Source organism: Palaemon carinicauda, unplaced genomic scaffold (genome assembly GCF_036898095.1).
Source record: "Palaemon carinicauda isolate YSFRI2023 unplaced genomic scaffold, ASM3689809v2 scaffold178, whole genome shotgun sequence".
Taxonomy (NCBI): domain Eukaryota; kingdom Metazoa; phylum Arthropoda; class Malacostraca; order Decapoda; family Palaemonidae; genus Palaemon; species Palaemon carinicauda.
The window spans coordinates 235,001-240,995 of NW_027169347.1; positions in this window are offsets into that span (position 1 = coordinate 235,001).

Below are 5,995 nucleotides of genomic sequence, written 5' to 3' on the forward strand. Positions count from 1 at the left end.
ATATATATATATATATATATATATATATATACTCTTTGTCTAACATTCCGTTGTTCTTTAATACCGCTATCTGTTGCTTCCTTCTTAGTATAAATGAAATGTGGGTGTGTTATTATTATTATTATTATTATTATTATTATTATTACTATCCAAGCTACAACCCTAGTTGGAAAAGCATGATGCTATAAGCCCAGGGGCTCCAACAGGGAAAAATAGCCTCGTGAGGAAAGGAAATAAGGAAATAAATAAATGAAGAGAACATATTACAATAAATCATTCTAAAATAAGTAACAACGTCAAAACAGACATGTCATATATAAACTATTACCAGGTTTCTGTTGCTATAAATTGTAGCCAAATACTCAAATGAAAATTAACAACCACAACAACAACAACAATGATAATAATAATTCCATAGCGTCTTTCTGTCACCTGCTTACTCCTGGTCTGGGCTGCTCACGGACACCACTAGGAGAAGGAGGTTGGTTATATCACGCCCTTCTGTCTTAAAAGACTCCTGCAGATTTGGCTAATTATTGCTATAAATCTTTCTCGATGGTTCTACTGTGTCTTTTCCAGCATTTACTGCAAATCTCTGAAGGAGACGAAAATAAATGGAAAAGTCTTATCACAACGGGAAATACTGACTAAACCTTGAGTTGTTTCTCACATTGTTTCGCTCAGAACCATAAATGTTCAGCCATAGAACTCTGGGAAGCACTCAACATTCTTCAGTATTCCAAAGGGCGAAACTATATGAAACTATCGCTCAAATCCGGAGAAAATTGTTCCATCCATTGGGCGAAATAATATGAGAATATCGCTCAACTCAGATGAAGAACATAAGAGAGGCTCCCTTAGTCCGAGTGCTTTTGAAATAACAGTGAAGATGGATTAATATATGGAATCTCTCTCTCTCTCTCTCTCTCTCTCTCTCTCTCTCTCTCTCTCTCTCTCTCTCTCTCTCTCTCTCCAAATACAAAATAAGAACAGGCAATTTGAACTTGATTTATGAATTTAATTAAACAAATGCAGCCGTTTCTAGTTCACAGCAGGACAACAGCCTCAGACATGTCCTTTTTACTACCACGCTGCTCACTGCAAATTGGTGATGGTAGGAGCCTATGGTCTGATCGCTCACAGCAAACCAACCTAGTATGGGTTGCCTTGATCATAGCGATAGGCAAAGCCTTTCACTACGTCAAGGTATCACCTCTCAGAAAGGGATATATACACACACAAACAAACACACACAAACAAACACACACACACATATATTATTATTATTATTATTATTATTATTATTATTATATGCTAAGATACAACCCTAGTTAGAAAAGCAGGATGCTATAAGCCCAGGGGCCCCAACAGGGAAAATAGCCCAGTGAGGAAAGGAAATAAGGAAATAAGGAAAAATAAAATATATTAGGAATAGTAACATTATTTAAATAAATATTTCCTATTTAAACTATGAAAACTTTAACAGAACAAGAGGAAGAGAAACTAAATAGAAAAGTGTGCCAGAGTGTACCCTCAAGCAAGAGAACTCTAACCCAAGGCAGTGTAAGACCATAGTACAGAGGCTATGGCACTACCTAAGAATATGTATATATAGCCTATATGTATATATATATATATATATATATATATATATATATATATATATAATGAACCAAATGTTAAACTACTATTATAACAAATAAACATCTTTTTCGACTACTACAAAATAATGTCTTGAATTATGTAATTCTAAAATGTGAATAAATGAATATGAGTACGTAATATTCTATGTGGCAATATGCTATATATTTTATCAAACCATTGTTCTCTAGTCTTGGGTAGTTCCATAGCCTCTGTAATATGGTCTTCCATTGTCTTGGGTTAGAGATCTCTTGCTTGAGGGTACACTCGGGCACACTATTCTATATATAATTTCTCTTCCTCTTGTTTTGTTAAAGTTTTTATAGTTTATGTAGGAAATATTTATCTTAATGTTACTGTTCTTAAATTATTTAATTTTTCCTTGTTTCCTTTCCTCACTGGGCTATTTTTCCCTATTGGAGCCCTTGGGCTTACAGCATCTTGCTTTTCCAACTAGGGTTGTAGCCTAGCAGGTAATAATAATAATAATAATAATAATAATAATAATAATAATAATAATAATAGTGTTAGAGTTCTCTTGTTTGAGGGTACACTCGGGAACACTATTCTATCTAATTTCTCTTCTTAATTTGTTAATTTTTTTATAGTTTATGTAGGAAAATACTGTTCTCAAAATATTGAATTTTTCCTTGTTTCCTTTCCTCACTGGGCTATTTTTCCTTATTGGAGCCCTTGGGCTTACAGCATCTTGCTTTTCCAACTAGGATTGTAGCTTGGCTAATAATAATAATAATAAAAATAATAATAATAATGTTAGAGTTCTCTTGCTTGAGAGTACGCTCGGGCACACTATTCTCTCTAATTTCTCTTCTTGTTTTGTTAAGTTTTTTATAGTTTATGTAGGAAAATACTGTTCTCAAAATATTTAATTTTTCCTTGTTTCTTTTCCTCACTGGACTATTTTTCCCTATTGGAGCCCTTGGGCATACAGCATCTTGCTTTTCCAACTAGGATTGTAGCTTGGCTAATAATAATAATAATAATAATAATAATAATAATAATAATAATAATAATAATAAGTGCGTGTGTTAGTGTGGCTCGGTAAGAGGGCGAGATTAAACCGATGACGGTTGATGGCGTTTCAATTTTGGCGGTCAAATTTTAATCATTTGTTGAGCCTGTAAATGACACATTTTAATTTGCTTCCGATTATAATACATTGCATGTATTGCATGGTAGTAAAATGTTATTCCTAACTGTGCAGCTGAATCGGTTGAACTTCGAAAGTTCAAACTTGTAGCGAATGTTTTTATGTTGAACAGGCGGACACAAATCTCTTCTTAGTTAATATATAACAAATCTATTTCCACGCTGCTACTAGTTGTAATACATTTTGAATATCACCTCTCTTGTTGTTTATTTATTTCATTGGTTACTTTCTTCATTGGGCTATTTTTTCCCTGTTGGGGCCCTTGAGCTTATAGCATCCTGGTTTTCCAACTAGGGTTGTAACTTGACTTGTAATAATGATAATATTAAGTGCAGGCCAACGTTTTTGGTGTATTTATATTTCTAAGGATTTCTTCAGTCGAATATGTGTTAAGAGAGAGAGAGAGAGAGAGAGAGAGAGAGAGAGAGAGAGAGAGAGAGAGAGAGAGAGAGAGAGAGAGACCAATAGGAAAGAATAAACTTCAAGACATAAATAACTGATAGCTGGAAATTCTCTCTCTCTCTCTCTCTCTCTCTCTCTCTCTCTCTCTCTCTCTCTCTCTCTCTCTCTCTCTCTCTCAGCATTGTTAGGAGAAGGGTGTAAGAACTGGGAGGCAGTTTGGACAAAAATCATAAAAATTGACATATATATATATATATATATATATATATATATATATATATATATATATATATATATATATATATATATATTATCTAACGACTGGCGAAATCTAACCGAGGCCCTTTGCGTCAATACTCCCTCACATTATTATTATCATTATTACTACAAGCTAAGCTGCAACCCTAGTTGGAAAAGCAGGATGCTAGAAGCCCAATGGCTTAAACAAGGAAAAATAGCTCAGTGAGGAAAGGATATAAGGAAATAAACTATACATGAGAAGTAATGAATAATTAAAATGCATTATTTCAAGAACAGTAACGACATTAAAATCTCGGTGGTTCTACTGTGTCTTTTCCAGCATTTGCTGCAAATCTCTGAAGGAGACGAAAATAAATGAAAAAGTCTTATTACAACGGGAAATACTGACTAAACATTGAGTTATTTCTCACAATGTTTCGCTCAGAACCATAAATGTTCAGCCATAGAACTCGGCGAAGCACTCAACAGTCTTCAATATTCCAAAGGGCGAAACTATATGAAACTATCGCTCAAATCCGGAGAAAATTGTTCCATCCATTGGGCGAAATAATATGAGAATATCGCTCAACTCAGATGAAGACCATAAGAGAGGCTCCCTTAGTCCGAGTGCTTTTGAAATAACAGTGAAGATGGATTAATATATGGACTCTCTCCCTCTCTCTCTCTCTCTCTCTCTCTCTCTCTCTCTCCAAAAACAAAATAAGAACAGGCAATTTGTTCTTGATTTATGAATTTAATTAAACGATAGGCTATCTATATATAACAGCAACAAATGCAGCCGTTTCTAGTTCACAGCAGGACAACGGCCTCAGACATGTCCTTTTTACCACCACGCTGGCCACTGCAAATTGGTGATGGTAGGAGACTTTGGTCTGATCGCTCACAGCAAACCAACCTAGTATGGGTTGTCCTACGTCAAGGTATCACCTCTCAGAAAGGGATATATACATACACACACACACATATATGTATATATATATATATATATATAGGCCTATATATATATATATATATATAATGAACCAAATGTTAAACTACTATTATAACAAATAAACATCTTTTTCGACTACTACAAAATATTGTCTTGAATTATGTAATTCTAAAATGTGAATAAATGAATATGAGTACGTAATATTCTATGTGGCAATATGCTATATATTTTATCAAACCATTGCTCTCTAGTCTTGGGTAGTTCCATAGCCTCTGTAATATGGTCTTCCATTGTCTTGGGTTAGAGATCTCTTGCTTGAGGGTACACTCGGGCACACTATTCTATATATAATTTCTCTTCCTCTTGTTTTGTTAAAGTTTTTATAGTTTATGTAGGAAATATTTATTTCAATGTTACTGTTCTAAAATTATTTAATCTTTCCTTGTTTCCTTTCCTCACTAGGCTACTTTCCCTGTTGGGGCCCTGGGATTATAGCATCCTGCTTTTCCAACTAGGGTTGTAGCTTAGCAAGTAATAATAATAATAATAATAATAATAATAATAATAATGATAATAATAATAATAGGGTTAGAGTTCTCTTGTTTGAGGGTACACTCGGGTCCACTATTCTATCTAATATCTCTTCTTGTTTTGTTAAATTTTTTATAGTTTATGTAGGAAAATACTGTTCTCAAAATATTTAATTTTTCCTTATTTCCTTTCCTCACTGGGCTATTTTTCCCTATTGGAGCCCTTGGGCTTACAGCATCTTGCTTTTCCAACTAGGATTGTAGCTTGGTTAATAATAATAATAATAATAATAATAATAATAATAATAATAGGGTTAGAGTTCTCTTGTTTGAGGGTACACTCTGGCACACTATTCTATCTAATTTCTCTTCTTGTTTTGTTAAATTTTTTATAGTTTATGTAGGAAAATACTGTTCTCAAAATATTTAATTTTTCCTTGTTTCCTTTCCACACTGGGCTATTTTTTCCCTATTGGAGCCCTTGGGCTTACAGCATCTTGCTTTTCCAACTAGGATTGTAGCTTGGCTAATAATAATAATAATAATAATAATAATAATAATAATAGGGTTAGAGTTCTCTTGCTTGAGGGTACACTCGGGCACACTATTCTATCTAATTTCTCTTCTTGTTTTGTTAAAGTTTTTATAGTTTAAGTAGGAAAATACTGTTCTCAAAATATTTAATTTTTCCTTGTTTCCTTTCCTCACTGGGCTATTTTTCCCTATTGGAGCCCTTGGGCTTACAGCATCTTGCTTTTCCAACTAGGATTGTAGCTTGGCTAATAATAATGATAATAATGATAATAATAATAATAATAATAATAATAATAGGGTTAGAGTTCTCTTGCTTGAGGGTACACTCGGGCACACTATTCTATCTAATTTCTCTTCTTAATTTGTTAATTTTTTATAGTTTATGTAGGAAAATACTGTTCTCAAAATATTTAATTTTACCTTGTTTCCTTTCCTCACTGGGGCTACTTTCCCTGTTGGGGCCCTGGGCTTATAGCATCCTGCTTTTCCAACTAGGGTTGTAGCTTAGCAAGTAATAATAATAAT